Here is a 17747-nt window from a genome sequence, read left to right as displayed (position 1 = left end):
AGGGACCCCCAGTACTGCTCATGGGTCTAAAGGAACCCATGGTGGGCAGCACAGACTGCCCCAACAGAATCTGCCAGTAGCAGGGGAAGCCACTAGTCCAGGTACACGTCCAGGAGCTAGGGTTAAATGTTTTGAATGCAACCAGTGGGGCCATGTGGCATACAGGTGTCCACGGAGGCAAGGTGGGGAACAAAAGGTGAGGGAAACAGTATGTGGGAAAGACAAAATGCCAATAGTAGGTTGTCTTGAGACAACAAGGGTACCAAACTACCATCCTGCAGATGTCCTGATAGGGAAGGATTTGGATGAGGCAGTACCATGTGTTTGTGCAGTTACACGCAGTCAGGCTAGGAGACAAGCATGTAGGTAGGTCTGGTAGCCTGGGGGAAACCCAGACAGACTGCATACTTGCGGCCAGGACTGGTGAGGTGGTTACTTCAGGAAGGAAGCTACCCTGTAGCAGTGAGACAGATGGTGAGCCAAAGCTGCGTGGGGGTACTGATGGTCCCTTGGACAGACTGACTGCAAAGGTAGAGGTGAGTAGTAGTACCCAGGCTGACAGTGAGGCACCACTGTCAGAGGATGCCAGACTTCCTCTGGAAGGGGAGCTGGGAAGGGTTACAAGGCGAGAGTTGAGACAGGCTCAGGTCTCAGACCCTACATTGCAAGGTCTGAGGCAGGTAGCTAAGGAGGCACCTGATTCTCAAGGAAAGAGTGGAATCTGTATACTGGGACAAAGGATTACTGTACAGAGAATGGACCCCTGAGGGAGGGCAAGAAGGTGAGAGACTACAGCAGTTGGTAGTGCCTAGAGTTTACCATCTGGCATTTCTAGCCATAGCCCATGATATTCCCTTTGCAGGTCATATGAGCATAAAACGTATAAAGAGGCATATTATGCAGAACTTCTATTGGCCTGGAATTTCCAGAGATGTAACAGGGTACTGCAGGGCCTGCGAGCAGTGCCAAAAGGTAGGCAAGGCAGTAGATAAGGTGAGAGCTCATTTGATGCCTTTGCCTGTGATTGAGGAGCCATTTCAGAGGTGGCTATTGATATTTTGGGTCCTCTGAGTACCTCAAGTTCCACAAGGAAAAAGTATATCCTAGTGGTAGTGGATTATGCTACATGATACCCTGAGGCAGTGGCTTTGTCCTCCATTGAGGCAGAGAAGGTGGCAAATGCTTTGTTAGAGATTTTCAGCTGGGTAGGTTTCCCAAAAGAAATACTGACTGACAGAGGTGCCAATTTCATGTCAGATCTGCTGGCTTGTCTGTGGAAGTCCTGTGGGGTGAAGCATATGAAGACCACCCCCTACCATCCCCAGACTAATGGTATTGTAGAGAGGTTAAACTCTACAATCAAGTCCATGCTACAGGCATTTGCAAATCAGTTTGAGGGAGTGGGACAAATATTTGCCCCATCTGTTGTTTGCTTACAGAGAGGCTCCCCTCTCAGGACAAGGGTCAGGAAACTCATTGGCTTGGCCCAGGAGAACCTGGCGGAGGTCCAACAACAGAAAAAGATGTCATATGACAGGAATGCTTGACCTTGCGTGTATGCTGTGGGGCAGCAAGTAATGGTTCTCATTCCTGTCGGACACAACAAGCTGCACGCAGCTTGGGAGGGACCCTACAAGGTGGTAAGAAAGGTAAGTGATTTTAATTAGATGGTGAAACTGCTAGGCAGAAGGCAGGGGCACAAATTGTACCATGTTAACATGATGATAGCTTACCATGATAGAGGGCCCTTGTGCTGTGCATTTGCATTGGATTGCAGGAGTCGTCTGAGGGAGATCTGGGGACTGATCCCCTCAGTGAGGCTTGGGCTGACACCTCAGTGGAAGGCGTAGCAATGTCCCAGAAGCTATCTCCTAGCCAGGTTCATGAAATCCAAGCAGTGTTGCAGGAATTTGGGGACATGTTCATTGGGAAACCAGGGTGCACCCACCTGGGGCAGTACCAGGTGGATACAGGACCCCAAAGGCCTATTAGGCAGGCCCCTTATAGAGTGTCTGAGAGAGTCGGACTCTGAGGGGATGAGGTACAGGAGATGTTGAAACTATGGGTGATTCAAGAGTCCCAACAGTCCCTGGGCCTCCCCAGTGGTGCTGGTAACAAAGAAAGATGGCAGCGCCAGGTTCTATGTGGACTACAGGAAATTAAATAGTCACACAGAGTCAGATGCTTACCCCATGCCTAGGACAGATGAGGCCCTAGAGCAGCTGGGTGGGGCTAAGTATCTTACAACCATTGATCTTACCAAGGGTTACTGGCAGGTGCCCTTGACTCCCAGTGCGAGAGAGAAGTCAGCCTTTGTGACTCCTTTTAGCTTGTATTAGTTCACAAAGATGCCCTTTGGGATGGAGAATGTCCCAGCAACTTTCCAGAGGCTGGTAGATCATATCCTAGCAGGAGCAGGAGGGTTTGCCCTTGCTTACCTAGAGGATATTGCCATCTACAGCCATTCCTGGCAAGAGCTCCTTTATCATGTCAGGGAGGTGCTGGGAAGACTACAGATGGCAGGGTTGACCATTAAGCCGAGCAAATGTCAGGTGGGTATGGCAGAGGTCTCCTACCTAGGACATAGAGTGGGGAGTGGTAAGATAAGGCCAGAACCTGCCAGAGTGGAAGCCATTCAGGCATGGCCTGCACCTGTTACTAAAAAGCAGGTGAGGGCATTTTTAGGGACAGCAGGGTACTACAGAAACTTTGTCCCCAGTTTATAGTACCAAAGCTGCTCCCCTCACAGACCTGACAAGGCAGAACAGGACAGATAATGTAGTGTGGACCCCAGCATGTGAGCAGGCATTCCAGAAGCTTAAAGATGCTTTGGGAGGACCCACTGTGTTAGCCAGTCCAGATTACAGCAAAGAATTTGTTGTGCAGGTGGATGCTTTGAACCATGGGGTGGGGGCTGTACTTAGCCAGTTTTCTTCAGAGGGGGAAGAGCACCCAGTGGTTTATTTCAGTCATAGGCTCCAACCCAGGGAGGAATGCTATGCAGCTGTAGAAAAATAATGTATAGCCATAGTGTGGGCACTGCAGAAACTTCAGCCTTTTCTGTATGGAAGTAAATTCACTGTTATGACAGATCACAACTCCCTAACATGGTTAAACAGAGTCAGCCAGCAAAATGCCAAGTTGCTAAGATGGAGCCTGGGGTTGCAACCATATGATATGTCCGTGCAGCACAGCAGTGGGATTTAGCAATACCAATGCAGATGGACTCTCAAGACAGGGAATGGGGTAAGGTACACTCAGATAGACCTAACTCCCTCAAGCAGCTTTTCTCAAGCTTCACTTGAAAAACTAGCTTGTGTTCTCCAGGGGAGGAGATAAGTGAAGATAGGTGAAGGCTGCCAGCCTAGCCAGATAGAATTTTGGAGATAATTCTGTCATCTGTAAATATTAATGAAAACCAGAGGCTTGTCTTAAATGGTAAAAATAGTGTTACATGTGGAACTCGAAAAAAAATGTAACAACAGTGCACTCTACTGACCAAGTAAAGCATGTTTTGACCCTTTGAAGTTAAAACTCGGAGTCAGTAAGTCTAGAGTGAGGCATCCTGCCTATTGTTTTAAGGCCAGAGTTAATGGCCAGACTTTGCATGCATAAATGTCCTTTATTGCTCTGGTTTCTGCCCAGAGGTGAAGAATGTAAATGTAGTTTCTGTTAGCCTGGGAACCCAGGGAAGTGTGAAGAATGATGTAATGTGAACCAGGAAGGTGATTTTAAAAACAGCGAGAATCAGAGAGCATTAAGCATTTTTGGCTTGACCATCCAACTCTCCAGCACTGTCTTGCTCTATATGTAAGTTTATCTTAGACTTGTGTTTTCTCTTAGAAGTAGCTAGAAACTAGAAAGATTAGACTGTTTTTCTGTGATGTCAGAACTTTACTACTGAATTATTGTAAGTATTTCTCTGTGATCTCTGAACTCTTGACTAGCGCTGTGTAGTAAAAAGTATTGCCTTGTGTTTTGACTATTTGTTATTAAATATTCTTAAACCCTTTCAACTGTGGCTGTTTTTGTAGAGATAATTTAATCTCTTTAGAGTACTTGGATGCCTTTGGTAAAATTGTACAAAGCCACTTCAATAGCTTTATCCCTGGGCTATACTACCAATTGGATAATAATATTGCACAGTAATAATTGGACACTCTTTTAAGGGCCTTTGAGTAGCTGATAAATATTAGTGGGTGGTGGCAGCTGGTACTACCGTATAGTCTGGGGGAAAAGGGGCACAGCTGGAGAACCTGTGCCATCGTTCCCCAGGAGTGCCTGTGTGGTTGTATAAACTCTTCTCAGAGTGTGTGTGTGTGTGTGTGTGTGTGTGTGTGTGTGTGTGTGTGTGTGTGTGTGTGTGTGTCAGCTACTTGGGCAGGGACATGAAGCACTGGTTGGATAGAGAGGGTGCTTGGAGGTTTTTAGCTTGCCCACTAGGCTGAGATCTGGACCCTATAGCTTTGCCAATGGGGAGTCTTATAGGGGATTTGGAGAGCAAGGGAGTGACCAGCCCCGACTGACTGTGATCTCTGTGTGCTCTTAAGGGAAATTGAACTTTACTGTGTGTATTTGTTATCCTTTCCTCCTATATGAGACTACCCTCACTGGTGTTAATGGTGAGGATTGAGGCTCCTTGAATGCTGGGCCAGGGCACAGGCATCACAGCTGAGAATGGCCGAAGACCTTATTATGCTTCTTAGGGGAAGTCGGCCTTCCCCTGCTAAGAGAATAAGAGACCAGTCCCCTACAGCTTCTACAGACCAGGAATCCGATGACTGTGAGATTTCTGATTATGAAGACATGCCCTTATCTGCTTATGAGGAATTAGATGCAGAGGAATCCATTCCCTCTGCCTCCCCTCCAGAGGATATTTCTTTTGGTGAAATCTTGCATAAATTAAGAGAACATTTCCACTGGGAATGCCAAGACTATCCTCAGTCCAAAAAGCAACTCAGAGAATTCCTAGAGTTGCCTCAGCACAGGCCTTTAGCAATACCCCCTGTCCTGGATGATGATGATGATTTTATGGAATCCAGTCTTACTCCTGACACTTTACCTCCTGCCTTTAGGAAACGAGACAGGTACTACAGAGTACCTGACACAGATTTCTTTTCAAGAATCGTACTGCTGACCCAGAGATCATTTCCCAGGGGCCTAAAGGTATCAAGGCAACTACATCCAAGAATCCCACCCCTTCAGACAGGGATTCCAGAGCTTTGGGCAGATGGGGTAAGAAGGGTATATACCTCTGCAAATCTTGCTATTATTGAATTGTCAGTTTCACATGCTAAAGTACCAGCAACATATTATGGAACTTATTAAACAAAAAGTGGCAACCTTTACACTGTGCAGAAAATAAAGAATTGCAGGAGCCTACGAACTCTGCAAGGCAAGTCAGCAAGCATACTTTGCAGTGTGGCTTTGATGCCCTAGAAGCATCTTACCGGGCAGCAGTCACTGGCTCTGTACTGAGAAGACATGCTTGGCTCAAGGAGCAGACCATGTCAAATCAAAGTTACTAGACACTCCTTTGAACAAGGACAGTTTGTCTGGTACCAAAGCAGAAGAGGTTCTTAAAAAGATGGAAGAAAAGGCTAAGTCAATGCAGACTGTTAAAGAATTCTTACAAGTGCAATCCCCTACATTCCGTAGGCATTGCCCTTCCAAACACTGCTCCTTTCCATCCCCCTCCAGGCCTTCTCAAACCAGACCCAGGGAAAATGGACCACCCAGACTACAGTCTCGGAGTATGCAGAGATCTAAACAATGGAGTTTCCCCACCCCTAAAGCAGGGAGTGGTAAGCCATCTCCTTACGGAAAAAAGTCACAGTGGCTTCCTTACTCCACCCCCAGCCTTGCCCAATTGCTGTGCCCCTAAGAGGAAAACTTGCCCTTCATGCAAAAAACTGGATGTCCGTCATACAGGACCGGTGGGTCCTCAACATTTTATCCCGGGGTACAAATTTTATTTCCCTTCACTGCCAGCCCCAAGTGGGTTTCCAGACCTTCCTACAAACCAGTGGGCAGAGGCTCAAAGCCAAGTAGCTTCCCTGCTCAATATCAGAGCTCTTCAGCCGGTTCCAGTAGAACAGAGGGGTCAATGATTCTACTCCAGACTCTTCCTGGTACCCAAGAAAGAGGGCTCTTGGCACCCAATCCTGGATTTTTCAATTCTCAATACCTTACTGGTGGTACCAAAATTCAAAATGCTTACCCTGCAACAGCTTCTTCCTATGTTAGCCAAGGATGCCTGGTTAGTCACCCTAGACTTAAAAGAAGCCTATCTGCACATCCCCATAAGGGAGTCATGCAGGAAGTATCTACGTTTCAGGGCAGGATCTATGCATTATCAGTTCTCTGCACTTCCCTTTGGCTTATCTACTGCACCCAGAGCGTTCACAAAATGCCTAGCTCCATCCATTGCATACTGCAGGCAGAGAAATATACAGTTTTACCCGTACTTGGATGACTGCCTGATTCAGGCGGACAGTCAGGAATTGCTGTTGCAGCACCTGATATTTGTGACACATCTCACTTCCTTGGGGTACACCATCAACGAAAAGAAATCAAAACTGGTACCCAGTTGTATTCCTGGGAGCAAGCTTGGACACAACATCCCACATGGCATTCCTGACTTCAGGAAAAACAAGTCTGACAGCCTAGTTCAAACAAATGGCCACCAGAACCCAGCTATCCACAAGAAAAATACTTCAGGCCCTAGGGTTCATGGCCTCATGTATACTGCTAATTCCATATGCAAGACTGCATATGAGGAAACTTCAGTTGTACTTAAAAAGTTTTTGGTGCCAACATTCCCAGGACCTGGAAACCGTCTTTCCTATCATACCCTTTCTAAGGACAGAGTTCCTTTGGTGGGCAGAAGCATGCAACTACAACAAGGGACTGCCCTTTTCTTAACCCCATGCCACCCAGACCCTAACCACAGATGCATCAGACTATGCCTGGGAGAGCACACATGGATGGCAAATACAGTCAGGGCCACTGGAGCCCAAGTTAAATTCATCTGCACATCAACAAAAAAGAGATGCAAGCTGTGCAGAACGTCTTGACAGCTTTTAGATCCCTACTCCTTCCAGGGCAACTGCTAATAAAAACAGACAACACCACAGTTATGTGGTATATCAACAAGCAGGGGGAACCCACTCCTACCCACTCTGCAGGTTAGCCATGGCCCTGTGGCACATGGCCTTGGACATGCAAGTCCATCTGCAAGCTCAATTCCTGCCAGGCAAACAAAACTCACTGGCAGACGACTTAAGCAGAAATCTCCTAGTCCCACACGAGTGGCAATTGGAGCCCAGCACCTTCAACCTTCTCATTCAGAAATGGGGGACCCCAGAGGTGGATCTCTTTGCCTTCCCCTACAACCATCAGCTCAGCAAATTCTGCACCAGGAATCCTCACAGCAGAGCCTGGAAAGTGGATGCCCTATCTTTTCAGTGGGTAAATCTCTCAATCTATGCCTTTCCCCCTCTGCCCTTTCTCACAAGAGTATTGCTCATGATAAGACAGGACAGACCAAGGAAAATTGTGATTGCCCCGGACTGGCCACGCCAGCACTGGTACCCACTCCTGCGCAGCCTGTCACCAGTGCCACCCTGGCACCTACACGAGAACCCAACCCTGCTTTTTCAGCAGGAGGGACAGATTTTGCATCCACAACTGCAAACCCTAAATCTTGCAGTATGGCTTATTCCTTGATTTCTCCCCCAGCAACCGTAAGCAAGCAGGTGCCAGATGTCATTCTTGACGGTAGAAGACCCAGTACAAGAAAAACTATGCCGATAAGTGGAAAAGGTTCTGCTCCTGGAGTCGATCTAAAGAGAGGACACAACTCTGCCCTCCATGCCTCTAATCCTGGATTACTTAGCAGATCTACTCCACAAAGGCCTATCCTTCAACTCCATTAAGATACATGCCTCAGCCGTTATGGCTCATTACAACACTGATCCACCTCTCTTCTCACACCCTCTTATCAAACAGTTCCTGAGAGGGGCAAGCAACTTAAGGCCACCAAGGAGAGCACCCACCCCTGCTTGGGACCTTAACTTTGTACTGGAGAAACTCATGCTTCCCCCCTTTGAACCTGCTGCGTCTGCTGAGTTAAAATTCCTCTCTTGAAAAACAGCCTTACTTCTGGCCAACACTTCAGCTAGAAGAGTATCTGAGCTACAAGCACGTATGGCTGTGGAACCCTTCATTATTTTCCATGCTGACAGGGTTTCCCTCAGGACTAACCCTTCCTTTATGACTAAAGTGGTGTCCAGTGTGGCTCTCAACCACTCCATCCATCACTTCAGCTAGAAGAGTGTCTGAGCTACAAGCACTTATGGCTGTGGAACCCTTCATTATTTTCCATGCTGACAGGGTTTCCCTCAGGACTAACCCTTCCTTTATGACTAAAGTGGTGTCCAGTGTGGCTCTCAACCCATCCATACATTTGCCAACTTTCTTCTCTAATCCTCAAAATGAAGGGAAAGGATCCTGCACTCCATGGGCGTGCACAGACAACTCAGATTCTACCTTGATAGGACTAAGCCCTTCAGAAAATCTGACCAGTTACTAGTCAGCTTTGCAACGGGGCAGAGGGCAAGGCCATTTCAAAACAATTTCCAAGTAGATAGCACACTGTATACATTTCTACTACAAACACCATGGGAAGCCAACCCCTGAGAGGGTTAGAACACATTCTACTAGGGCAACATCTACCTCTACAGCATTTCTCAGGGGAGTCCCTACCAGGGACATCCTGGAATCTGCTACCTGGAGTTTTGTACACACCTTCACCAGGCATTACCACCTGCTTATCTTTTCCAAATCCAGGGCAGGTTTTGCAACAGCAGTCTTGCAAGGTATACTAGCCAGCCCTAACTTTTCTTGACTGCCTCCACCCTTCTTCAGCTTTGGGAATCCACCCAAGTATGATGACTGCAACAGTGAAACATGAAGAACATAGTACAGTTGTGTACACTTACCGTAAATGTAGATGTTTGAGTGTATTCGCTTTTGCAGTCTTGGTTTCCCTCCCTCCAGCCCCCTAGTTTTTCTCTCTCTCCTCTCTGTGGCTATTACTCACCCCTTTCAGTGGTATTGGTATTTACTTTTTACTGGTGGTTTTCCCCACCATAACTTAGCTCCCTATTTGGGGGCCTCCTGACATTTGGGGCAAGAAAAACTGATGTAATGGTGTTGGCTGCCTGTTTTTATACCCCTGACGTCAGTCTTGGAATGACAGCATCCGACGCAGAAATACCAAGTCTCTGGTATTCAGGCCGACTGAGGGCTACCTGCAGGCAGATAACCCAAGTGTGATGACTGCAACAGTGAATACACTCGAACGTCTACATTTATGGTAAGTGTACACAACTGTACTTTTTTACATGTAGCTGTGCTCCCTGCTTTCTGAATATATATATAAACTTACTCTGAGATTGCTGTACCTCTGGGAAAGGGGTAAAAATACCTATTTAAAAATGTTAACTTTGACAATTGCAGCTGTTGAGTTTCATTCACAATTCCATTTGTTATGGTTTTAAACAGTTCCCATGGAAAACAAGTAACCTCACTCCACTAAGAAATGGCAGCATCTACCACATGGATTTAATTGTGTTTTGGTGCAGTATAATTAGTACATACGTTGGTCAGTGTTCATTATGACCTAGATATGTGATCTGAAGAGATGGCAGTCTTCTGTTACAACTGTTCCACATTTGACCATCAGGATGTGTGTGTATTAAATGTATTTGTTGCTCCTTTTCTTGTTTGTTTACCTCTAGTGCAGTTTAATATGTTTTAGAACAAAGAACTCTTTGCATCACTTAAAATTCTGATATGGACTTGTGTTTTGTATCAGCCAAGTGATTTAGGATTTTTTTTTTAATTTAGTCTACTTTCTCCTCCCACCTACTGGCTTATGGTGGCATTTCTTTGCAAGTAATTGCAGGCTGCCTTGTAGGCTGCTGCTACTTTTTTGGTGTATTTATCTGTTCCTAATAAAGTTTCAGTGAAGGGAATGTTTATTCTTTTAGTTCTACGCCAATTAAATTGGTAGTATTTATTTAACAGGAACATGATTACACACCATTGTCATCTATAGACAGGAACACTTGTAAGAGCTACATTCGGAGTACAACCTAGTAACGGTGTGATGTTCATCATTTGGACCACTTCTGCAGTTGTCATAAACCTACAGAGTTTTGCACCCTTCCACCTTCAGGTGCCAAGCTGTTTTTTGCTGTTTATTGCTACAGTGCAGTTTGTGTCTTGCATGTAAAGCATCATCAGTCCAGCAGTTTGACTTGTTTTTCCAGAGCTCGCAAATACGTTTTCTTTTTTTCCTTTCCTTATTGTAGTACTTGTACTATTTTAGTTCTGAATTATGGTCAGCTGCTTTGCATTTATTTAGGGTGTGGTCACCCTGCAAAAGATTAACCAGTATTTTTGTAAAATACTGGTATCCCACAAAGACTTCTCCTCTGATTGTGTTTTTGTTTGGGTCCCATTCACAACATTGCCTCCTGGGAGATCTATGATAATTTTAGCAAATGCCCTTGTGGCAATGAGAGCAAGCTCTCCACAGTTATTTAGAAAAGAAAAGGCTCCATTTATGACTCTGTTACAGGACGTCCTCAGAAGTATAGCGTAAATGGTAAGTACCATACGGACATAACTTTCTGTTCTTTGGATTTTTTATTTGATTGGGAAAAAACACTCTAAATATGTGTTTTGAAATTTGAATTATTTAATTTGCGATGTTTCGCTAGCCTGGTAATGCAGAAACTGTGAACTTCTTGTCATAGCACCTACCAATGTGATCACAGTCCTGGAAAAGGTAAATAATTCTTGTTAAAAAACACTTCAGAAGACTTTTGCATTTGACCTAGAGGTGCAGCAGCTTGTGAATTACCCAAGTAAAGAAAGCAATTGCCTCCTCTTTTGTTTTGGATTCCTGAGTGTGTGTGTCCTTTGTATACGATGCCTAGTATCTATGAACTTGTCTGTTTGTCAATTATTCCCTATAGCAATATTACCAGCTTGCCAGTTTTTTCTTTTTAATGTAACATAGGCAGTTAACTCTTCAAGGGCAGCAGGCACTGAATTTGTAGATGAAACACTGAAATGTAAGGTTGTTTGCCAGTAACAGCCTCTTCATTATTTACAAATCTCTTTAATGTAGAATTATTCGGATTAATTTTACTTCTGCAGAGATTCTGTTTATTGACTGATACTGGTGGATTGTAATGACAAGTTTGAGTGGCCTTTTATGGTTAAAATGTTCTGAAGTGGGCAGTTTTGTCATTACTGGGTCATGCATTTTGTTTCATTGCTTATTAAAAGAATGTTTAAAACTACAAATTTAAAACACATTCTAACAAGTGGTGCTGTATTATACAAGGAATATAATTTAATACAATCAGCAAGGTGAACCATAGAACAAATACATGTATAGATGGCCCTAAAAATGTGTGCAAGGAGTCTGTTTTGAAGACAGCCCAAAGGTAAACTTAATCCTCCATTGCCCAGATGCATTTTCTATGAATGTGGGTTTTTATGCTGTTTCAATGGCAGAGAAGTTTACTGATCGTGCTGTCTGTTTTCAATGCGAGACTGTATTGTGTAGCAAATGGCTGTCTATCTTTATGCTATTCTAGCTTAAGCTACTGTGCACAGGGAGGAGAGAGGTTACTGTTCTACTTTCACTGAGCTGTAAGGCTCGCTCGGCTACACCATAGTAAATTAAACTGTTTCGATTAACTTAAGCAACCCTTTGAAACAAGGTACATGGACTTCTATTTTCTGAGGACATGGCTTTTATAGTAAAATGTGTGAAGGCGCAACAGATAAAGCAGGTTTATTAAAGGAAAATTTCACCGTCCTTCAATTGCAGTTTAACTACATTACAAGGTATCTTTTCTTAGTATGCATTTAAATGAAGGAAGTGACCATAGTGGCTTTCTTGGGGAGAGACCTACCTGTGGGTGGTGTGGCTTATAGGGGTGTTTTATGAGTATGGTGTGTGGGTGGGGTTTAAGGGGTGCTGGAGTACTACTTCACCTAAGGCGACATTTCAACTAAGGCGGGCCCTGTTTCAGAATACAAAATGAATGAAGCTAAAACAAAGGCAATAGCTGTAAACTATGTACCACATATGAATTGTTTCAACAATGCCCATATTTATGGAGGCATGATAAAATGAAGTACTGAGAGTAAGAGTTAAAAAGGATTCTGTGGGAAGAGACTAAACAAAGGATAATGCAAAAACTGAGAAATTGGAAGCTCTGTTTTATGGCTATGCATAGCAAGATACAAGTAGGGACCCTTTAGTTTTAAACACAGGTCGGGTATATTTTTATCAACCAGAAAAGAAGTTGTGGATAGCAATTAATAGAGAGTTAAAGGATCTTCTTTGGGAGGGGAGGAGGAGAGGAGTCAGTTGGGACTAAGTTGATCCTTCCAACAGAACAAAGTGGTTTGGAATTAGATGATTTGAATGGGTATTTCAGAGCTACACAGTTAAGGCTCCTATACAAAGCACAAGCAGAAAGCTATAATTCAAAGTAGACAGGAATGATGATGCAACAGGGGAGAAGCTGAAGAAATAAGGAGAGACTGGGATTTTGGATGCAGATCCTTAAGGAGAATAACAATAACCATACAAAATATTATATTCATAAAGTAGCAGAAAGTACTCTTAAGAACTAAGCCAACACAGGAATGGAGCAAGAAGATTCTGCAGATAGGAATGACTACATTTAGGGGTAGAGAGAAATAAGCAAGATGAGGATAGAATTTACTGGAGAAAACTGGCAAAGGAACCCTTTGGGAGCAAATAGAGAGGGAAAGGTATTAAACTGGGGAGCTGTCAATAATTCATTTGGGCTGCAGCCTAGATATTGTCTATTGACTGATATCAGTCCTTGACAGGGAAGACAAAGAGAAAGGAAAAGGAGGATCTTAAGTGAAAGACCAACACTGGTAGAGTTTTTAGTACAATCAAGAACAGAAGCTGCTGTAAAAAAGGGATAAATTAGTAGGGTATATAAAATATTGCACGATAACCATAGCAGTAAGTTAGATGAGATTAGGAAGGGATTGGGAAGAGGCTGGAGAAACAGTTCACAAAGAAAACAAAAGGAGAGTAAATGTATGGCTCCAGAGTATGCAGGAAAGTACAGATGATTTATTATCTTTGCGTGGAAGTGTTTGCATAGATATTTCATTCCCCAAGCAGACTCCAGAGAATTTTTCCTCAGGTAGATTGCAAATGCTGGAAGAGTGATGGGGAAGAAATGGGTAATTGGGAACATATTTTTGGGAGTGTAATGAGTTGGCACACAATAAATATTCCCTACTGACATCTCTGCCAGAAATATTAGGTGAGCAAATTGATGTAATTAAAGGAACAATTTCTTTTTTTTTTTTTGAGCTGCGAGACAGAATCAGAATTGTGTAGACATAGTAAGGCTTTTCTGAGTGTAATTCTGGTGGCTGCCAAAAAGCATTTACTAGAAAATGGAAATCAAAGTCTAAACCAGCCATACTAAAAGTAATGAATGTAGTAACAGGGATACAAGAACTGGAAATGGGATCTTTAGAAAAGAGTAGGAGCAAATTACATAGGAAAAAAATGGGAACCGTAGGAACAATACATGCAGAATTATGTTTTGGTGGAGGAATGAGGTTTCAGGGAGGGCAGGAATTGAATGAACTATGTAATTTTGACAGTGACTGTATAGAAGATTATATATGATCTGTAGCGTTTGCAACTGAAAATGTCAATATTTTGTTTTTTTATTTATAAATGTATGATTTGCCTACGTCATGAGTGATAATTCAGTGAAGATGTTTCTTGTTTAAAAAAAAAAAAAAGGTTCATTATGCTTGTACGACTTTCAATACCTTTTGCCGTAGGTGTAAGCTAAGTTTCACGAAGATGGTTTGTGCTCACTCTCTCCAGTTTTTGTCCCAGAGCTCCATTTTTCAAAGATCCTCTACCAGGAAACTTATAGCGTCTACCTAATTACTCACCACACTTGTTTTACACCTCTATATTTTTTAAAAATCTCCAAGTTTCCCAGTTAAGAAAGTTATAGCAGTGCTGTAACAAAGTAGCTAAGGTTACAGCTAATCACACTTAAGACCGATCAATGTCTATTCCTAAAATACTTAAATTGGATTGAAATTTCACACCATCTTACCCACTCAAGTTATCCAGCCCCCACAGTCTTATCAGTAAGCCAGAAAACTCCCCATCACTTAAAAATATCATGCAACTTTACACTCTGAACCATCCACTATGATCAGGTGATAAGCTGCTCCTTGACATAACCAAATCATGCAACTCTGCAGATGACTTTCTCTGTACCACATTTCAAAACTCTGTAACTCCATTCTTCTTGAGACAGATAAACCTACAGTCCTTTAAAGACCAACTGAAACAACATGTAGTAAATATTTGGCTACTTTTCTGCACAATGCCAGGCTAAATTTTTCAAACCATCCCCTCCCTATCGCTGTCTTATTCTGTTCCGAACAACTACTCTTAGTAAAGAGATGAATCAGTCTCCTCTTTATTGGTAAAAAATCAAAAATCTCTCTCAAACACCTTACCTCTCACCCTCCTCACTCTTATTCTACTTTCTGTTCACAATATTCATTTAACATCTCCTCACAGTAGTCTGTTTAGGTAACCACTTTTACTCAAAGTTCCTTTAAATGGGAGTATGTATTGTATACTTGTATGATGTCACTTGCTTGCCCTGTATTTAATTCTTGCATCTTGTATTTCATGTAAATGTATGTGTATTATGTATCATCATTAACTCAAAACCAAAGGGCATATAGGGATAGGAATCGTAACAAAACCTCAAACCAATCCCACTTTGCCTTGAACAAATCAAGAACGATGGTAGTCTCACATAAAAGTAATGTAATGCAAAGTAAAAAATCTGTCCACAATGGACCGTAGATGTAAAAAAACTCAAAACAATCCAAAGCCATGACACTGTTAAAATCAGTTCAAGTAGATAATCAGTTCAAATAGGTAAGCGCTTTCGTCTGTTGCACATGACAGACTTTTTCAAAACCGAAGTTAGTGTAAATTTCTTCCTTAAATACTGTTGTATTTCCTGTATCAATTAACAATATAAAAGAAACAGTATATCACAAAATCATTCTTTAAAACAAACTGTTATCAGTACAGCAGGTGTTTTTCATTAACTTAAATGTACTAATTTACTTAAATTCCCTTAAGCCGCGGTGGTACAGCGGTAGCGTTGTTGCCTCACAGCAAGAGGTTCTCCTGTTCGATTCACGGCTGGAGTGCCTTCTGTGTGGAGTCTGCATGTCCTCACCACGGATGAGTGGCCTCCGAAAGACGTGCGTGAATGGGCATACCTTCGCTGAAGGTTGGGTGTCGGGCTGACAACTCGGCCCCATAAAAATTCTACTGCCAATCATTAGCTGACCGGAGTTCTGCTGTGGCGACCCCTAACCGGGAAAAGCCGAAAAGACAAACAACAAAAACTTAAATTCCCTTGCATTGAAAAGAGAAAGTGTGGAAATTTGGTTGGGTGATCCGCCACAGAAGGTAACATTGGTACACGGCAACTGTCAGACAACTGGGTTGGTGTATATTAGTGTTTGTCAGTGTTGCAACCATTTTTACATAGGGAAGACGGAAAGATCCTTTAGGAGGAGAATTTACGAACACCTTTACGCCATTGAGACACAAAATAAGAATAATGCCCTTTATATACACTCACAAATTTGTCCCAGTTTTCTTGGTTTTAAATTTGGTATACTAGATAGAGTTAGGCAGAATGTGAGGGGGGCGGGTGATTGGGGGAATGAAACTGAAACAAAGGAGTTGGAGTGGCAACTTACACTAAATGCCAATGAACCCCTTGGTATTAATGAACACTTGTCCCTGTTGCCTATTTTAAAGCAAAGGGCTAGAATGTTGTAAAACATTCATGTCTACTTATTTTTAAAGGAAAAACACCTGCTATACTGATAGCAGTTTGTTTTAAAAAAATATTTTATTTGTGATATACTGTTGCTTTTATTGTTAATTGATACAGGAAATACAACAGTATTTAAGGAAGGAATTGACACTGTAATTTTGGTTTTGAAAAAGTCTGTCGTGCAACAGACGACAGCTCTTACCTATTTGAACTGGTTATCTACTTGAACTGTTTTTAACAAGTGCCTTGCTTTGGATTGTTTTGAGTTTTTTTACATCTATGGTCCATTGTGGACAGATTTTTTACTTTGCATTAAATTACTTTTATGTGAGACGACCATCGTTCTTGGTTTGTTCAAGGCAGAGTGGGATTGTTTTTTCTGATGCATCATAATTAAGATATAGTTTGTATTTTTATCTGTTTGTGCATCTTTAATTTTTTATTGTAAATTTTCTGGAGCTTTCTTCCCCCAGGCTTCTGCTGAAAAAAGTTAAACTGTCAACACAGTCAGACAATCCTGGTAAGCAAAGGCAAATGAATAAAAAATAGATATATACACTCCACTTACTAAACTTGTTATCCCAGCTCATGGCTGGAAATGATTCATGTTAGATCAGTTCACTTGTGCATTTATCAGATTAAGTAAATATCAAAAAAGGTGTGGTATTGCTAAAGGAACTCTGCCTGCTCCTCTCTGGCTTGGCCTTTGGCATTTCATGGCAACTTCCTGACCTTGGAGGTCTGTCAAGTGCAGTCACTTTGCCTTTCTTACACTGGACAAGTTCATGTTAAACTTGTTTAAAGACATCACCAGTGGTTTCCATAAATTTACTGCATTACAAGTACCTCTTGTTTTTATTTCAGAATCTGGTGTTGCAGTATTGCTTAGTGTATGCATTGTTAAGAAGTCTTTGTGATTTGCATTTTGACACCCAGAGGTTTGCATCATTACAGCACACATTTGTAGCCACACCTTTTCCTACTTATGGAAATGTACTGTCATATGACTAACACATTGTTAGAACAAGCATGATCCGTCTCTGTGGGGCTTCGCAGAAGGTAGTCAGCAGTAGATTTCAAGCTGTTATGGCAGCAGACTAAATATACCAATACCTGTACTTGTAAGTTAGGTCACACCAGTATCACAGGGGCAGGAAGTATGCCTGTACAACTTGTAACCTGGGGTCTACAAGGCCTAGATACCAGAAGGACAGCAAGGAAAGAAATGAAGGCTGAGTACAGGTTATCCTTTTCCTAAGGAGTGGATGAGGTACATAACATCATCGCAAGAAGTACCAAAGGAAGGCTGGAGTGCTTCAGCCAAGGTGATGACAGTGTGTACAAAAGCACATTCATCTGTGATTTGGGAACTTGTAAGCTTGTTTGGGGACGTAAGTGGGTAGTGTGATGATGATTAAAGCCATTAGACTTTAAAAGATGTGATTACATTCTTGCCTCAAATCCAGAAGCTAAATTTAGCAATCTGGTAGTGAGGATGTGATACTAGTGCTATCCTGCCAATTCGTCCCAGATTGTGTCCATATACAGCTGCTTGTTAAGGGCTATTTAATACTTCAGAGGTGTGATAATCTTTGCTGTACTGATATTAAGCAGTTTCTTTGGGCATTATCATTGACTGGTCCATCTAGTTGTAAGAGAAAAAAAGACACTGTCACAGCATACACGATGCCAGGAAAAGTCCATGGTATGGATGTAAAACAGAAGCCATATATAAGAATGCAGCACATGGGAATA

At 42.7% G+C, this 17747-nt stretch overlaps 1 protein-coding gene across 1 annotated transcript in view; it reads left to right on the top strand.

Annotated features, from left to right (window-relative positions):
• DOCK5 (dedicator of cytokinesis 5) overlaps positions 1-17747 on the top strand; it is a gene marked incomplete in the record, with an annotated part of 3482443 nt that overhangs the window by 3240087 nt on the left and 224609 nt on the right.

This window comes from Protopterus annectens, chromosome 9.part0, assembly GCF_019279795.1.
Source record: "Protopterus annectens isolate FY-2018-M chromosome 9.part0, PAN1.0, whole genome shotgun sequence".
Lineage (NCBI taxonomy): Eukaryota > Metazoa > Chordata > Ceratodontiformes > Protopteridae > Protopterus > Protopterus annectens.
The sequence above is the reverse complement of the archived record's forward strand: the minus strand, read 5'-3'. Positions and strand labels throughout refer to the sequence as shown.